Source organism: Metopolophium dirhodum, chromosome 7 (assembly GCF_019925205.1).
Source record: "Metopolophium dirhodum isolate CAU chromosome 7, ASM1992520v1, whole genome shotgun sequence".
Classification (NCBI taxonomy): Eukaryota; Metazoa; Arthropoda; class Insecta; order Hemiptera; family Aphididae; genus Metopolophium; species Metopolophium dirhodum.
The window spans coordinates 31923488-31944963 of NC_083566.1; the positions used below are offsets into that span (position 1 = coordinate 31923488).

At 31.7% G+C, this 21476-nt stretch overlaps 1 protein-coding gene across 2 annotated transcripts in view; it reads right to left on the reverse strand.

Annotated features, from left to right (window-relative positions):
• The window catches only part of LOC132949281 (serine/arginine repetitive matrix protein 2), a 145146-nt gene that overhangs the window by 53449 nt on the left and 70221 nt on the right, over nucleotides 1-21476 (reverse strand). For both annotated transcript variants that reach the window (XM_061020087.1, XM_061020085.1), the window contains exon 4: nucleotides 15746-15860. The gene's annotated coding sequence lies outside the window, so the exon portion shown is untranslated. The remainder of the gene's footprint in view (nucleotides 1-15745; nucleotides 15861-21476) is intronic.

The window sequence follows — 21476 nt, forward strand, 5'->3', positions numbered from 1 at the left end:
TTAGACGTTATTTATTTTTATCGATATTTTCGACCAATATTGGTGTACACGTATATTGTGATTTCGGTTAATACCCGATCTGAATCACGCCCTCGAACAAAACCTAACCTATTTCCGACGTAGAAAACGTACCCGTTAACCGTTTGTATTATATATTCATGTTACTTCAACATACATCAATAGTCGACCACACCAGCAAGTAGCAACGTATACGTCATACAAGTTGAACAGCCAACGAATAATACTATTATGTACTAAATAACGCATTTTGCTCTACGAAATAAAAACTCGACCGGCCGTTCAAATATTATAATAATAACATTATAAATTATAATATTATGCAGTACGATCCGATTGATTATACTATAAACCAATCGCGACGAACGCGAACCAAGCACGCGAAGAGTATATATAGGTACGCCGCGGTATGTGGTATACGACAAATAAGCATAATATATTATACCATGTTTATACGAGCGGCGTGCGTTATGTATCTAGTGGTTTCGTTTGACGTCTGGAAATACAAATATAATAACAATACTATCGTATACGAAATTTGTTTACGTCCAATTTCAATAAATTCAATAAACATTGGGGTCTTTGGGTCTGCGTCACATAAACAATTATGTTCTTGTCTATAGTATATTGAATTGAAATATATGTGATATTATATACGTAAATGATAAATACACTATTTTGGAAAACGTTACGTGTCTATACGCACATACCATATATGTATACAGTGGCGTTCTCGGGTTTTTTTAAATAAAATTAAATAAAATTAAAAATGATTACAAAGTTAAGCATGCAGGAGGGTCGCAATATCAGAAGTACCTGCTATTTATAGTATTATTAAAAAAAGGTCATGCCCACCCCGATCGATCACTCTATAATTATATTATTATAGTATAATATACGTTTTCGTGACAATTTGCTTTTAATATGTATTGGATTTGGATAAATAATATTAATATTATATAGGTCTAGGTTGTTACTTGTTATCGACTACGGTGTGTGTGTGTGTGTGGAGTGTGTACGAGCGGTGAATAATATAATAATATGATGGTGCGCCATTGTTGTCGTCGAGAGCCGAGAGGGAAGACCGCAATGAAGAATAATACATATATTAAATACCTACGTGTGATATCCAAGTGCATTGTCTGCATCAGAGCATTCGACCCCGGGTGGCGACGACTCTGTGCCCGAAAAGGTCGAAAACATTCGACTGCGGACAATAGCAGACTACGCGTTCGTGTATACACACATTTATATATGGAATTTTGTCACGTTTACTTCTTCTTCACTCACCCTCGTAAAATCGGTTTTTTTTTTCACCGCTATTTTGCCCCGCGACTACAATATAAAATAAAATATAATATACTACCTACACTCCATACGCAGCGCAGCAAGACAACTACAACGCCGTCGTCATCGGACGTCGTCTGTTGATTATTTACCTCCTTCGACGGTCAATAAACACACGTCGTGTGTAGTACGTGTCAATTTCAGAAAATATTATTGTGGATTTTATTATTGCGACGCGGCGAGTTCGTTCGAAACCGAGAAGCCCGGGATACATATTACAGCGTATTGTTACATAGCATAATAATATACAATGGGTAGTGCGAGACCGACTTAACTCTTTGCGGCACGGTGTGACATAATATTACGACCCACCGTACAACTATAGGCGTTAAGACATCGTTAATTCATTATAATCGTTTTTACATATATTTATATATTATAATACATTTTTATATGACAAAATAAACGCGTCGGCCGAATCTCTCGTCCGGCGATTACAATAATATTACATTACTTTTCCATATTTTTTTCCGATAATCAATGAGTCCCCTACTTAAAAGACCGACTTGAAATATATTTTATTGATTATTCGCTTTTAAGGATTTATACTATTGACAATGACAAAGTACATACATCGTCTTTCGTATACGATTTCATATTTCCCATACGAATGTCGGATATTCATCTACTATTATCAGAAATTTCGTAATAACTGTATAATAAGTAATAACTTTCGCCCCGATAAACATAATTATAGTTGCATGTATAAGTGTCTAATGGCCCAAACTAACAAATATAAATATAAAAATATAACAAAAGTTATACATTTATACATTTATATTTATTTAATTAAATACACATATTATAGTATAACACGCTGTATTGTCGGGTTTTTTTAACGTAAAAATTATGTAACCGTTTGCCAGGCATGTTTCTGAAATTATATCCATTATTATCATCGAAACGAATGAACCTATCGTATTATTTATTATTATATAAATGGGCGCTTGTAAATTGTGCCCACATTGAGCAGGTCGTGTAAATAGTATAGTAAGTTGCGCCCGGTATTTTTCGGTTTCGAAAATGGGTATAGTATATTGTGTTAGTGATTACTATGCTGATATAATAAAATATCTTATAATATTATTATGATTTACTCTACCTATATATTATTAAAGAATTATAAGCTAACAAAAAAAACTGGGTTTCATTATTATTTACTCTGTATAAATTAACCTAGCAAAAACTATTTTTAACAACTTAATATGCTTGATATTATTTAATTAAAAAAAAAATAATTCTCGGAGGACAATGATAGTCGACTACTTGTGGTGTCCTCTTGGTAATGGCTGTCATAAAAATAATATATCGCAATTTATACATGCCCATATAAATAATACATTTTTCTTTTTGATAAAATGTTACAGTACCAAACGGCATGTACCTACACAAATATTGTTTTTGTATTACTTTTATCGTGGCATTTATTAGAATAAAATCAATACGGGTTAACAATACTTAATATTCAAATCGTATCCTACTTCAATATATTATTAATTATTAATAGGTACGGAATACACACATAATATTTAAATTATAGAATTCTTACTTACGATAAATATTAAGCTCACGCATAGTATCATAAAAATAATTCCACGTCGTATTTTATACTGCAGCTGATTATACTAGCCGGTTGAAAAACAACAACAACAAACGAAACGTGATTTTTGAGTTTTCAGTTCAAACTCCATCGGAATCGTATACACTGCATTATAGTACAGGTACATATTTATGTACCGTATACATAACTGATTATAATGAGAATAATAATATATTATATTATTATAACATAGTCATGAAAAAGAATTTAGATTTTGTCGTAGCATAATATATACATCGAACCGTGTAAGTGAGTGTACACGATCAAAACCGTATGAATGTCTTTCAAAACGATAAGAATAAAAGAAAAATATGGATCACGGTCCATTTGAACAGTGGATTACGACTAAAGTTCGAAGGCTAAATGTACTATATTATAGTACTTAGCCACCAAAAAAAATCATCGGACAAAAATTCGTTTATCAATAAAAAAAAAAAAATTATGATAACGACATGGTTGGGTTTATGTAAAACGAAAATAGTTGGTAAGACATAATAGTATAACATTATGTGTTGTCAAACGATTGCGTACGACTGTTATGATTGGATGACCTCGAAATGTACATTGCGTATATATTGTATCAACCAATTACCCAGAAGTACCTACACATTTTTTTTGAGATAAATCCTCTGCCCAGCCACATAACACGCCGATCCTGCGCATCCACTCTCGACACCCTGCCATCGAGACCGATTCACTAGGGCAGGGTTGCGCGTGGGGATGCGCAAAAGAACCGATTTTCGTCGTTCCGCAGTGTATATTGTTCTCTCGCTGGACATAGTATAGTCAGAAATAGGTGCACGTTATTCAGTGAATAAAATAATGGAAAAAGGCGTTGGAAGAAGGAAAAAATGTGTTCTAATTGTGTTTTAATCGTTTCGAAAGAAAAAAAAAACTCGCACAATCAGCGATTAATTGCCGTAGACTGCTGCAATTATTATAAAACTCAACACACTTCATATTATATACTATACTACTTGAGACGGTATAATATTATATTATAGGCATGACCCACACGCGGCACACACATAATTCACGTATTCACATAAGTATAATACATTTTCGGTAAACCATCATTAATGCATATATTATAATATCCATCATATTCACTACTGCGGGACTAAAATATATATATATACATATAGCCATATAGGTATAATAGTTTAAACGACACGGACCACATCATAAACATAACCTATATAACATAATAAATATGAGCATTATATTAGCACGATAATACAATATTATAATGCAACACCGTGAGCGTCGGTCGTGTACCTACAGTATCACTATATTATATTATACATATTGTATACGCAGGCATTACGCCGAAAACCAAATAGTTACATCAATGTATTTTTTACATAAATTGCTGTAAAAGAGTATCAAACTTGTAGAAACATGATATATGTTGAAACATTATAGAACAAAATTAATTTAATAAAAACATAGGTATATAATATTATCTACTCCTGCAGTTGTTTAACGAGAAAAAAGTTCGTATTCGGTTCTTTTTTCACCGGTTTACATATTATTATATTATTAATAGTAGTTTTATGGCACGCGTATTTCAAACACTATTATTATTATTATTATTATAGAGTTATCATTGTAGCAGTGTTAAATAGGAGATAACACAACAATTTTCCATTTTTCGGATCTCGTCGGGTTAGTTGAAATAAGAGGTCTTTTTTCTAATTGGATAGTTATTTTAATCATTATAACTTATTAAATAATATTATAGGGTGGCGATAATAGCAAATCATTATTTATGTTGTTAAACGTTTTGGTATAATACTATAACCCTTATACCTATTTGTAGAACACGGTGTATATATATATATATATGTATATAATGGGACGCCGACAGTCTTGTTTTCCTATATAGAAAACGTCCGGTGAGTTTTTTTTTCATACGAGTATAGACATCCAAAATCTGAATGTCGAACAGACATTCTTGACAATTTGCCAAATCTGCAGTAGATAGGTACCAATAATATACCTACCGTCTACCGAGTGTATAAACGCGGCCTTCTCGATAGCCATTTTATTTTTACAATCACCGTCCGAACAACATCCGTAACTTAACAATTTACGGAAAATCAACGTCGGTTTATATACGTATTGATACATGCTACTGTATCATAATATAATAATTACCATGTGTAAAGACATACCTAGGTGTGGTATAATCACAGATGTGGTTTGTACAGGTATGTAGCAACATAATAGTAAAATAAATAATAAATATACACACAAAAAATATTCACGAAAATATGGTAAAAGCACGTTATTTGAAATATTTATCATATACGATATATACCTATGACATAATATGCATGTTTATATTTGTAAGTAATATTTTTACACATTTGAAGACACGAACGAATTCAAGAGCAAACAAAAAAACGAAGAATTCTTTATACCTAGGTATACGATCGAATAACTGTTCCCGCGTGTCAATATATATATTCGTTATATGTGCACTGTGCAGCGTATGTTATATAATATTATATAACACCCGTTTACATCATAATAATATACACAACACCCCAGGAAGGATATTTCATTCAATATATTTTCAACATCATTTTATCAAAATAAAAAATCGGTGCGAATAAACTATACATATATGGCTAAATAGTAATATAACGTCTAGACTAGTTTTTTTAACACAATGTTTACATTACACATAATTAAGGCGTGTCTCAGATAAAACACCGTGCGGGAGTAAAATCTAGAAACATTATACAAACGCATAGTTATTTGTTTATTTATTAATTTAACTAATAATATGATTACCTATTGCTTGTATACCAAAAATACAGGAGCCATCGCATGATGATATCACAACGCCACTATAGTAACATCCAGTAATAGTATATTATAATAACATTTCATTATAAATGTATTTTATGTCCCAGTGGAGAATCCGAAGCTAGATTTAGATGAGAGCACACAAAGGGCACCGCGAAACTTTACTATATATGTTTCAACTAGAATTTATCACTTGAAGGTGAGTTGTGAAAGGCTTTTCTCACCTTTCATTTGAATTATCTACACAGAGGAGATATTTTCTATACCACCAATAATAGAGTTTTTCCTGGCACACCACGCTGTGACATGGGACTATGAGAGCAAGGCTTATATTATTAATATATAGGTACACTTAATAGATTATTATAATTGGTTAGTTAAATAAATTAGTTAGTGTCCAAAATCGTTATTAGAGAATCTAATAAAATGTTTATATGTAATGGTGAAAAATATATCATATATTCTGATATTCCGATCACAATCATTCAGCAATTAGAATATTAGGAGATGGTACAGAAAATAAGAAAAAGTTCCATACAAATATAAAGAACATTGAACGAGCCTAATTCTCTTCTAATTAAATAAAATATAAATACTCATGCAATGTCATAATATTATGTCTGTATTAAATATTTTCATTTGAGTGATATTTTTAAAAACATGCCTACAGTACTAAAGTTTTATAGTTAAAAAAATATTTGTTATGACTTATGACTATAATATTATATTATTAATTGCAAGAGATAAAATATAAATTAATGTAGGCATATCTATAATTCATATATTATATTATATGTATACAATTTCTCATTTCTGAACCAATAGACAGGAATAAACCAAACCAAACCAATAAACTAGAATTATTAATTTATTATATACTGTGTCTTGAAATGCCTGTATATTGGTAGTTGGTACTATTGTATGTTATACTTATTATATTAATAAGGTTGTTAAAGTTAAAAGTATCATTTAAAAATATTATGTATAATTATAGTTATTAATAAATAACTAACTTCGTTATTAAGTTTACTTTTCTTTTCGTCAAATTTGAGAAAAGCTTGAAATAACACCGATTAAACAATTTAGCTTCAATACGAAGTACATGGCATATTATTATGGTTACATCAATTATAATAAATAATATAGTACGGTATAAAACTTATCATACCTTAACAATTTCAGAAAAAAAATGCTTAAAGGTCTGTCATACGGTTTTCAGGTTTATCGTTATATGCTATTATGTTTATAAATATGTATTATACGTATTTATAAACACGTAATCTCGTTGTAGTTATAATGAAAAAAAAACTATTGGACTATAAAGTATATTATTGTTTTTATATACCTACCTACTGTAGAACTATATATATTATTATGTTTCTGAATTGATGGTGGGATATTAAGAAAATTCTATCTGGACGCCGCTGCAGATAAGATTTAATTTTATTGTCGTCTCTGATCCATTTATATAATCATTTATTATTACGCAATACACACGCAAGGATGGTCGACTCGCCAGCCCTAAAAACATTTTTATCTGGCTTTTTAATTTTTTTTTATACGGATTTATGTTTTCAAGATTATAATTAATTAACCACGTTTGATATTTTCCATTTCAGTTTCATTATTTGTTACAAATCCTCAAACAATGACGTATTTTCATTAAAAGCTCCAATCTTAAAATAAGAGCTGATGATGTGATTGACGTGATGTGGGCCCATCGCCCATATATGAGGCAATATTAAGTCGAACGAATCTGTGTTTCGGTTAAGACGCTCGCCGACAAAACGACGATGTTGACACACGACTGTGCGATATCGACAGTATACACGAAATAATTATATTGTGGTCACGGCCGAGTTACCATAACGGGTATATTCTTCGGCGGTGGCGGTTACAACAGCTAACCAGTAACCGGTAACAGGTTTAACTCGTGGCCCGCGCACTATTCATAATATGGAATATGCTGGTAATAATATAATAGTGCCTACTGGTAACGTTCGTGAAACTTTCATTCTGCAGATCAGTATCCGACGTTGTCGGAGAAACGAATTTTTCGGATTTACACTCCGTTGCAGGTTTTCCTCTCGTTTCAGGTATTATAACTTATATTATTATTATTATATGAATCATAGTATGGTGTACAAGAGAAGTTGTTTTCCGTCGTTCTGTTTCTCCTTTAATAAAAATGTATTTTCCAGTACGACGATTTCTTCCCGGAATATAATAAATAAGTTGGCCAAATAACAACAACAAAACATCGTCGTTGTCGTAAAATCTTTTTTGTTTCCAACGCTGTTTTAATATAACGAGCTCGAGAATAAATAATAATAATCGTAAAAAACACGTTTTCCGTGTTCCGTCAGACAATCAGAATTCATTACCGAGTACCGACGGTGGCAACGGCTCTAGACGAATAAAATAATATCGAAAACAATTGTATTGCCAAAGTGGCAGACATACCACATACGGATCGTTTTTAAGGATGATATTATATAATATTAATGAAAGTTTCCTATTTTTTATCGACAACCCTTTTGCGCCAAATTTACTCCAACTAAATAATCTGCATAATATTCATAACTTTTAAGATCATCAGGAATTTCCGACATAAATCTTTGACAATACAAATAGACACTACATTTAGATTGAGAAAAGCTTAGCTAACTATATTTTGACCATTATTGTTGTCTTTATAAGCTGAAATTAACCATAGTAGTATTATACTAGTATTATAGTACTATATTACAACGCGTTATGGCTGTATAAACAATAATTTATAACATTTCATAGCTGTCTTTATATTAGATTTACACCGTGTAATGACACGATAATGATCGTAAAATGTATACGCAAGTAAATTTGGCGCAAAAGGGCCATCAATAAAAACGTACCTTTTTTTTATTTTGGTGCAAAAGAGCCAAGAGGTGCGTATACCCTTATGGAATAATTATTTTTGGCACAAATGACCCAATAATAATTAATAACCCGGTATTAAATTGATTATTTTATATCGTTTATTCATGAAAACACTTGATGATGAGGGAAAAACGTTTTGTGCGATATATCCTCGTCATTATAGTATCGTATACTGATATACCTACAACTTACTATACCTAGCAAAAATAATATTATTATTATTTTTATTATGTACGAGGACGCGGTATATAGATTCGGCCTCGACGGTACGCGCACACTACATAATATAATACTATACCTAGTCTATAAGTATAAGTTATAACAACAACAATAAAAACGCAAACCGTCATTATATATAAATTGTATCGTACTTCTTCGTACGGATCTGCTGTTCTCGACTATACTGCAATTTCTTATAATAAAACGTGGCGTCAAGGATTCCGTGAGAAAAAAAAACCCTATAGCATCTCGTACGGACTCGCTTACAGAGTTCGGGATCTCGGCATCTGTTAGCATAAACTATTCATAAGCCGGACGCAAAAAGTTTCAAACCGAAATAAATAATTAAACGTTTGAGTACGGGCCACGGACCGGGACATTAAATGCGTGTCGATGTATACTAGGTATACAGAGTGCAACATATATACAAAATACCTGAAAGATATAGTTATAATATACTATAGTATACGTAAATATAATTGTATTCTAATCAAATTTTATAATTTAATTTTTACGATTATTGTTATTATTAAAAAAAAAATAAAAAATGTAATATTTTAAATTTTAAAAGTTATACCATAATTATTATTGATCAATTACATCTGTCGGCTATTTATGTTACATCCAGTATAATATTATATTATGATATACCCGGTACCCACGCAATATAACTTATATACCCCATTACCCCATATAATAACTATACAACGCATGCGCCGTTTGTTTTCGTACCACTATTATATTATTATTATTATCATCGTCGTCGTCGTACGTACGTAATACGTATTAGATTTTATAAACAGTCCAACCGTCCAACAAATTATATCGGTCTGCGTAAATTGTTACTATACTCAAACGCATATGCGGCGCCCGGCGGGGTCCGCATAATACATGTCCCGACGATTAGAGTTCGGGAATCCCCGGGGAGTTTTTAAAATTTAAACGGCGACATTTCCCAACCGAGAGTTTCCTCATAATGTGTGCTGGTGTTTTTTTTCTTTGTTCACATGAACTATATTATTTATGTTGTAACACTGTAATCGGCGAACTTACAAAAAAAACGGTACTGCAGCGCATGTTGGCTTTGGCTGTTCCGATAGTCATCACTCATCATCAAATAATATTATAATAATTTTACCGTTCGCACGTGTCCAATTTTGAAGAAACATCGAAAACTGGGTGAAAATTTTCCTTTTAAAGTTGTGTAACTACTAATAAAAATCACGTCGACAACTTCAAATGCAAGATATTATTAAAATGATTACACGTTCAAGTTTTATTTTTAATAAATTAATAATAGTAACTATTGCTCAGTATAACTGCAGTTTGTACCGATTATACAACGATGCATTATCCACGTGAATAGCATCATGACATTTTAGTAGCGTTAGTAATCGTACAACGTATATCAGCAACGACTGCACCTAATTACACATTCAAATAAAAACTATGCAAATCGACAGGTAATTACCCTCACCACGCCGCCACGTCCTTTCGTTTTTCATACAGGTCATTTAACTCTAAAATATATACTCGTTATAAAGACGTAAACCTATTTTCGAAGCATTGCACACGTAAATACATAACGATAATTTTCAGGGAAAAGTCCGCATCCAAGTATAATTTGAACAAAAATAGTCACCAATTTTCATATTATTACCTTCTTCATAATGGTAAAAAATGAAAATTCTACAAGGGTAATGAATAAATCAAATTTATAAAATATAGGTTTATTTTTTTAAATTCTTTATGACAAGAGTAGTTGTACTCTTAGATCATCTGTAGTCAGTACGCGCCAATACCAATTGCCAACGTTAAACTTCCTTAATGAACTATAACTATTATGTATATAATATCAGGAAAAATCAACGATATGGAATAGAGTATAATATAACATATTGTTCTTATAAAAGTCTTTACACGGTCGAGCTAGGGCGAGTACGTATATAATATACATCGACACAACAATAAAACCCAACTGAGAAATTACATGAAACTTGAACGGTATTTTAGTTCGGTTTTATATATGTAGAGGGCCTCGTATACATTCAATTATTCAAATATAATATGCATGTAAAAAAATACTGCGCAGGTGTAAAGAGTTGTGCAATGAAATTACAAAGAATATTATAATTTGACGGCTAACACAGAAATAATAATTATTCGTGAAAATATAAAGTGTAAAAACAGTTCTCCAAAATAGTGGAAAGGATGCTGGGTTTTCAATGTATAAATCAAAACGTTTTAAACTATGTCCCAAAAGTGCTGTATCGCCCTAATTATTCCGTGGAAAATCAATATATCTAAATGCTGTTCTTTCATCAGTAATCTATAAGTATAATATGCCATTATATTGGAATTTTTATTGAGTACTGATTGTTGTTAAAAACCTGAATTTTAGTACATTGATGTATTATACGATAAACTTATGGTGAGAGGTGAGACGGGACTTATGAGACAAACTGTATAGGTATGACTCTATGACGTAAATAATAATACGGTGCCTACCTAATAATACATAAGATACAACATTAATAATACTTATTACCATGTCATAATAATATTTTGTCTCATCGCCTTTGTGTCCCCCAGAAATATTTGTCTCTATGGTATTATTGAGTATAATAAAATTTTGGAAAATTGTTAAACATACGAATATCAGTATGCAAGACGAAGGTTTCGTATATTTTAAAAATTTAACTCGTAGAACTGATTTGATTATTTGAATCACTATACATACTAAATCAAAATAATATATATTTCAAAAGCGTAAAACTTATGAATTTTTTTTAAATAGCAATATACTATATTACAGTACTTATAGACACACAAACAATTTCATTAAGACTTAAAAACAAAATATATCTTGTGTTATGTACTCGGTATTCGTACAAGTTACTAGTTACAACAGTACCTACGTCAGTAAAACGTGTATATTGGATTATATAATACGAGTAGTAGATATGGCAGGTTAGGTGTTAAAATTAATTTAATTTTTAGCTGAGTTAAAATACGTTATAAAGTGTCACGTTGTCGTAAAAATCGCACACGGAAAAAATCGAAACATCGCGATTTCCAAAACCGATCAAATTGTAACCATGCTATTATTTCAACGGCTTAAATATCTTATGAGTTATTATGGATATTTGTCGCCCTCGCGTCGCTGCATTCCCAAGTGCAGTATACACGCGCGGACCATTCGAAATTATTTCACATAAATACATAATATTATAAAAAAAAAAAACGTACCGAGAGAATAACAGTAAAAACAACAATAAAATAAACTGCCGTTTGTACGCGGCTCGATCGCGTCGTATAACGTTTTTATTTAACACTTTTCTTAAGTTTGGTTTCACGTCTGTCTGTGATCAAATCTTGCGCGCTCGATTTGAGGCACTTTTTGAAGATGAAAAATTCTGAAAATTGGTATAGACCTTGGTCTTGGATGACAATACAATAATCCGTTGTCATTTTGGGACATGGACCAAAAAAAAAAAAAAGGATTGTCCCCACGACGTCGCCGTAATATCTCTCGCAGATATTGAACTTTCTCTCTTCCCCAAAAAAAACCGCAACCTCTTACGAAGCTTAACATATTTCTTAAACGTTTAATAAAAATATTTACTTTCAACTAAAAAGTAGAAAATAAAAAATAAAAAAAAAAATTTTAAAAACACACTTTTCCATAAAAACATTTAAAAAAAAATTTTAAAAATTGCACTAAAAAGACAAAAATAATTCTCTGTACTTAAAAATAATGAAAAATTTATTGATGAAAAATTTAAAAGTGTGTGGTGCATCATACAAAACATTAAAAGCCGAGCTAAGTCTCACATACACTTCTTTGTTCAATCCTGTTTATAAGATAGTGACTGGCAGTATATGTCAAGTATAAGAGCAAAATAATGAAAAATTTACTGATGAAAAATTTAAAAGCCAAGGAAAGTCTCACATACACTTCTTTGTTCAATCATGTTTATAAGATAGTGACTGGGAATATATGTCAAGTGTATGAGCACCACACACTTTTAAATTTTTCATCAATAAATTTTTCATTATTTTTAAGTACAGAGAATTATTTTTGTCTTTTTAGTGCAATTTTTAAAATTTTTTTTTAAATGTTTTTATGGAAAAGTGTGTTTTTTTTATTTTTTTTTTTATTTTTATTTATTTATTTTTTACTGTAGATAACGCGATGTAAAAGACGGACGACGGTGTGGGAGAGGTTATGGACCCCAAGTCCGATAATGCGTCGAAAATAGTCCGTGGGAAACATAGAGCCTGCAGTGGACCTCAAAAACGACATTATAATATAATATGCACATGCACATTGCACATGCGTAAACAAACATAGTACATACGTTTTATATAATATTATAATATGAAACCCCTTCAGTCTTTCCTTTTTTACCGAGGACTGTAAATATATATAGACGACCACGCAACGGAGGTTTAAATCTCACATACCCACATACCCACACACACACACACACACACACACACACACACACACACTATATATAGTATATATATATTATACTACATATTATAACAAGAGTGATCCCTTGTCGCGTGTTGATAAATAAATATTATGTTATATTTTATCTCCCACACGCACCAGTGTTCCGCGGGTCTCTGAGAAGATTTTTATGAGAAAAGTGGTTTCTCTCTGTATAATATGTATACACTTCTCCGAGAAGTGTCGGTGCGCATTGTGTTTGGTACAATGCAAACTATTTATGATAATTGCACGTACACAAAAATTGGAACGCATTTATGCTTTACATATTTTTAGCGCTACACCGTACGCACGTCTCGTACATAATACCGACACACATAATTGTATTATAGATATACACGCGCATTAGGCGTATTACATATTATATATTGTTATAATAATATGCCCACTACGTTTACGTAGGAATTGCACACGCGTGCGGTGTGTTTTGCGTAGTAGGTATAATAAATTGTAATTGAACGGTTGCGTTTTTTAAGTGACTATAAAAAGGCATAAAGCACACATGTGTATAATTAGAATATTATATAAGCTCGACGACGGTGCAAAGATGATAAAAAAAAAAAAAAATTTGAAAAAATTAAAATAAAAAATGCGTCGTTGGACGATGACGGCTATAACAAATTTTGATAACAAACATACCTATAATACGACGACGCGATACCACATTGTAATAATATTGTAATATCATAATATCGTTATGTGTATATTATTATATTGAGACGACGCGTCATCGTAAGGCGTAACTCCTCTATTCATCGTCGGGACGCGTGTGTATAATGGTTATCCGATTATAATATGGGAAGAAAAAAAAAACAAAGAAAACACACTGTGTGACAGCACAAAAATTCATCATTAGCACACACACACACACACACACGTCGTACACTGTGCATGTGTGTGTATGCACACGCGGTTCGCATATCAGCTGTACAACATGGTGGTGCATACTGTATAGGAATTTTTCATAGTAACGAGTAACAATTTAGGCAGCGGCGCATAGAGGTATTTCGATTGAAATGTAGTTCGGGAAACCGGTTATCGCGTTACACGTTTGTACGCGTATGTCATTTCCTACAATATTTAAATATTAGGGCCTATGCTTTTTTTTTTTTTTTTTTACTCACCGTAAGAATAACAAAAAAATCTAAGGGCAAATTAAGAATTTAATAATGTGTACGCGACTCGTCCTCTTGGTCGTAATAAAACGCGTGGTCGAAAAAATGCATAAAACATTACAATTTGTCCGTATCTTGATCGGATTATTATAATATTTTGATCGGACGCGCAGAACAATACAATAATAATAACATGCATCGCGTGTTCCATATATTATTACACGTTTCAAACGCGAAACAGTAGGTAATAGGCATACTGTTGTGTTCGATTTGCAGAGTACGAAATAATAATTAATTATTAATTCCAGAAAATATAGTTTAATTTCAATTAATGCAATTCCAGTGTCCGTTGTGGTAGCGTATAATCAATGGCATAACATTATATTGTATTTTATTATTATAATTTATAACGTACGTATACCGAATTCGCCCAACCCCGTTCCGTGCGAATTAAGCCAAGGAGTATAGATAATTAACTAATTCGGAATAATAACGATTTATGAATATAATAATTGTGTGCCTACACTAGAGAGACTCATTAACGTTAATTTGATACTTCAATTGTGGAATAAAAATATTCGTCAAGGCTCCTCGTGCACTTCTGCAGTACCTATATAGTACAATACATCAAATATTATACAAATTACTCAGTCCAATCCAAACGACATAATAATATTATAATATTACATTAGTGCTATACAATTCCTGAGGACCTTAGTATAAGTTAGCCATACCTATATTATAGGTAGCTTATATTTTATTGAGTTATTACAATGATGCATGAATTTATAATTATATTTGAACTATGATAATATATTATAATTTAATAATAATGTTCAATCAACCAGTGTTCATGAATTACTCGTATTTTAACATCGTAAAAGGATTTATTTTTTGTTTTCGTTTGTTGTAGTTTTTTGATGTATATTTGTTTGTTCCACCGGACTAGTGTAAAATAGGTATGATACCGTTTCACTGTTTCAGACCACGGATTTTAATAATAATAGTTAACCCTTTGTAGCAGGAGAGGAGTGAAGAAATAATATACGCACGCGATGCCCCTCAAAATCAAACTAGTATATTGAATTTATGTCATTACTTGGAATCATTATGCTAAATAAAGTGTTGGCTTACCACACACAAGCAAATATTATTATATTATTTTATTATTATATTCTACTCAGTACTTACTGAACGCAATAGTAATGGACCGCATGGCTATTGTTAATTGCACTCTGAAATTTTCGTCCATGTTCGTGGTCATTTTCGATGATCCACTTGTATTATTTATCTGTTCTGGGATCAACTGAAAAAATAAAATTGCTGTATCATTATTTTAATTTATTATATTATGGTTTGGAAAATGTTTTTGTAGGGTTATCGGAGCTAAACGACTGAAAATATGGATTAGAGCTTTCCTCTTTGATACGACAATAATAACAATATAATACCTAGGTGAAAGAAACATTATAATGATCGTTAAATAAAACAACCACAACTCATATTAAGTAACTTGTTACCCAGGTACCCGTCTGTCTCACCGTCGAATGTTGTGTGTATTACTCCACGGATCGAGCGTATATAATATGTATAATATAATATAATATTATATTATATTATATAAATATACTTACACACATCATGACGTGTGTGTAGATATATACATAGAACATAATATAGAGAAGGAAATGAGATACCGAGTATAGGTACTCGTGACTAACGTGTCTTATATACCGTAGGTGAACCAACTTACAATACAGGGCTGTTGCTTGTTGGTGAAAATTCCAAAAGGAAATAGACACGCGTCTATACATTTTCGAAGAGTTTACTTTCAACTATATATTATATCTTTGAAGTCCGTGTCCTTGGGCATAGTCGGACACAAAAGACGTATTCGCGTGACTGGTGTGCGTAAAAAAGAAAAGAAAATGAGATCGCAAGATATTTCTTTTCTTTCTATTATAGTAGACGCTGCACTAGTTGCTAAAAATAATAATGATGATAGTATATATACATATAACCATTCGTTTTGCAGCGCAGCGGCAACGACATCTTGCACTCGCATACATAGTCATATTATATATTATTATGATGACGTATTAAATGTCAAAAACATCGACGCAGAAAATTAAACATTAATTTGGTTTCGGTATATTATACCTATCCTATAGCTGATATTATATTACGTTATGCACTTATGCGTATGGGATAATATGAAACAAATATTATTATAATTTGTAATATGTTTATTGTGTATATACCTACATTTTGTTTGTTCCGACAAAATGTTCACTATTACAAAAATGAATGGTGTTTGACTAGGTTACAACAATCGAAATGTATACTGACGTCTATGTAATAAACTATTAAAATCGAATTAACAATATTATGTCGACCACGCGATTCAGTAATGATGCAGCATCGTTTCAACTTACAACAACTTAGAGTATCTATATGTACCAGGTACCTTGTTAAAATATTGTTATTTTGAATATTATACCGCGTAAGACTCGGTACTTAACTAAATATAATACAGACTCCAAATAATCAATATTTTGCCACTGATACGACTAATTATATTATAATATACGACTAAACAAAGACGTTCCGATATTGTATCAATATTGTTGACTTTATAAAGTATAGTATAATATATACGCAATACACTATACTATAATATAGTACGTTTGTGTAGTGTATATTTCTGTTTGTAATTTTGATTTTGAATATAACGTCGATATAATTACAAAGTTATTTTCAAAAGTAAAAAAAAAACATTACAGTATTATACAAGAAATCAACTCCAAGTACAAACCGTAGAAAACAAATTTCGGAACACTTATCGGTACGTATTGGACATTACTTAGAATATTGTTTACGTGTAAAACCGTCTACTGTCTAGACTTTTAGTCGCGATTACGATGAACGGACGACGGCGACCACCGGTGTCGTGCACGCGTCTCTTGTATCATGACGTATGTGCTATGTCGTATATTATACAAATAACAGATAACCTAGTTTCGTTCGTTTAGCCCTAAACAGCCACACTCCAACACTCGCACATACACTGTGTTCAGTCGTATTAAAATCCGAAAACCGCGTGTCCAAGTGCTCTGTAGTTGATATAAAAACGTTTCCTAAATCATTATAAATACATTATTGTAAGTACGTATTTATAAAAATCAAAAAAAAAAAAATTCGTCGAATATATTATTATAATTGTGTCCAGGGCAAAACGTTTGGACGGAGTTTCGTCGTCGTCTTGATCCGATGAATGTCTGACAAGTGATTTTTTGTCTCTCTAAACATTATTATTGTATTTCATATATTATGCTCGTACACACGGACACTATATACGTGATATTCTCTGTTTATATATTATATATAACACCACCACGATTCTACACACTGGTTATCGACGAGGTCAACACATGCCTAACCGGCGTGGCACAAATATTTGTACCCGACCGATAGGAAACACGTCCAAAATAATATAAGGGACCTGCGACGACGAGGGGGAGACGCATTAACTATCGACCCGCTGCCGCCGCCGCTGTGCCGTTGCCGTTGCCGCCGCCGCTGCTGCCAACGCCAGAACGTATATATTATTATTATATTCTCCCGAACGTTTCACCGAAAAACGAACAGAGTTTCTCCGCGATATATACGAATACAATATAATATAATACAATAACCTTTCCTCGTGCACACGGGAGAAAATGATTGAGAATTTTTTTTTTTAAAAATCGGTTTTTCCATGCATGTATGTTCCTTCCAGACCCATTCGAAACGTAATTCAAATCGATTGGAATCGCACATACGCGAAACTCGATAACAATATAAATATTATATTTTGTACTTCGCGCAAACGTATATGATAAACGAAGACCGCGATATTTTTCACCCATATAATATAGGAATATAATAATATATTGTAAAACAGCTCATTCGCCCAAAGCAGAACATAAGGTGTACACGGCCGCGAAGAATAATAACCTAACAATGACGAATTCGTTTGGTGTGTGTGTGTATATACAGTAAATATTTTAAATACAGAATTCTGACTTATATAAATATGTTTACGTGTGTTAATACGCGCTATGCAGTTATCTTTTTTATTTTTTTTGTTGACGCGTTTTCCCGACGTTTCTCTGTTTCTACTGCACAAGTAGGGCGGACGCGGGTTATAATATTTCCACTATCATAATATTATACACTGTACACATATTATAATATTATACAGACGTGCTGCAGTTGTTTACGTCGAGTGGTTCATTACCATCTGTGGGCGGAGGCGGCTGCGACGAGGGCATTGCACATTTTTACTATTATTTTTTTTCTTTTTCGATCGGTCGGTAGCAGCGCGCAACGTCCACAGCCCGCATAACTATTATGTTTATTTCATATATTATATATAAAATGAGAATAATAATATATTATATTATACTCGTCGGCTGGAATCATTTTTTTTTTTTTAATCCGACGTGTATTTTTTACAACGGAAGTACGGTATATTATATATAGGTACCTATATATTGTATACTATATTTGTATACATCGCACTCTCAAAAAGTCATATTTTACGAAAGTTATTATATGTAATGATAATATGGGATATCTACTACACTACGACACATAATCATGTGCATTATAAATTGTAGGTAATATGCGGTGTTTCAAACTTCAATATTCGATAATTGGACGTATTCATATTCCTTCGTAATTATTCCTGGTGCACAGTGTATAAGTATATATTTTTCTCGGGACGCCGGTTTCTCGGACAAATCATATTTATTAGTATAATAATATAATAGTTAATAATATGATGTTACTGGCACTAATGATAATTTATAATTATAGGCACTGTCAATAGGAAAATTGCCGTTTTGTGTAGGAATTGATACTATTTCCTAGTCATTTTTCACTAAAGAATAATGAATGAATGATGTCTAATGAATGTTTGAAATAATACGAATAAGATTTCTAATATTGAGTATCCACATTATGATCTATGACTGATGAATATGATGATCATTAAGCAATGTGATAATAATAAAGCAAATTGTTTTTATACGCTAACTAAACTATATTATGAAATCAATTATTGTTCAAATTTATTTTCACATGGAAAACTGCAATGCCACTTTAAATTAAATATTGTATTTCTAGCAAGGCCGCCGTACTTATTTGTCTAACGATTCATTTCGAAATTAAATTTTTGAAATCCCTGTGGTCCAACTGTGATACTATCTAAACCTGCCGCTTCTTGAAGAGTTATCTCTTTTTGTGGGGCCTGCAGCTTTAAAACAGATTTAAGTTCAAAGCAAATAAATGCATGGCACGTTAAAGTCATTAAGGTAATAACGAATTGTATAATATCTACATATAAACATATAGATGTGCGCACAGAGTATGTTTTTCTATAATATATATTTAGATACTTATTTGAATTATACATAATAGTAAAAAAATTGCATAAAACCATACCAAAACTTGGATTTACCATTTAACATTTCCTATGATATAGTTAAACAGTTTAGACGATTTACATGTTTCCTAAATCCAGACAATGTTTTTGGTTATGAGTTATAACAATATTACAGCATTATATAATACTCTAATAATCGATATGATACATTTTGCCATTTTGGTCTTTGCCTATTGACTATAGGTAACAATTCAAACCAATTTAGATGTTTCCTAAAGTTACGACTTTATGATACTCTGAATTGTAGTGAATGGTGTATGATACAATGCACCATGTCGTACAATTATTTTTCATATTTACACTATCAACAATACTGTTTTCTGAGCGAATATTGATGAATGTTTTTGATGCGTATACCGAGCTTGCAATAGTTATACATATACCACGAATTATTATAACATTATAATTTATATTTGAAGAAAAATAGCCCGACATACACACAAAATAATATATTACTTGAGATATACAAAGGCATAAGAGTTATAATAGTATAACATAAAATCTTAACCACCAAAACACAATCTTTTTTTATAATAAGCAATAACCCAAAGGTTATCATATCCATGTCGGACGTCGGTAGAACGAATATAAAATTGTTATGAAAAATAAAACAAAACATAAACAGATTATAAATAATATTACACCACGTCGTCGTATTTTATCGAATTATATTTACGTAACGTGTATAATAGGAAAACACCATCGCCCGCGCGAGATGTGTGCACGCGGCGTTTTGGTCGTATAATAATATTATTCTCGAATGGAAAATATTGTCTACACAGCGCGTCGTCAACACGCATCACAACGATAATAAATGAATGGCCGAAAAATTGCAAAATTAACGTTATTCGTATTAGATTGCTATATTTTTTTATTTTAAATCTACGACAAGAACGGCCAAATTTTATTTTTACGTTCAGACATGTTAGGTACGCAGTCTATCAAAATTAAATTAAAAATATAAGTAGGCAAATAAATTGTTTTGCGTGGTATTTCAACTAAAATATCATAGGCAGGAACTACCCGTAAAGTGGTAAATATTGTCTATTACTTTATAGTACGAATTATATTAATAGTTTCGAAACGATCAACTGGATAAAAATAGAGACTGCGGAAAGAGCAAACATTTTTTTATAAATAATTATTTATGTGAGGTTTTTGTTCGCATGGATTACCCGTGACGATTTAAAAAGATAAGAAAAATCATTAAAGTCAAGGAAAGTGAATTAGCGAATTTGGTGCGTTCCACGAAAGTTCATTAAGAATTTCCCTTTTTGATAATATGACGTAAACAACTTTTGGTTGTAGCGCGCTTGAATTGAAATTCGCTTAAAGGTATAATAAAAGGCGGCCCTGTGGTTGTACTTATCACAGGCAATCGTTATTTGACATTTCCGCTCCAAACTTCACTCCCGGGTAGCAAATATAATGCAT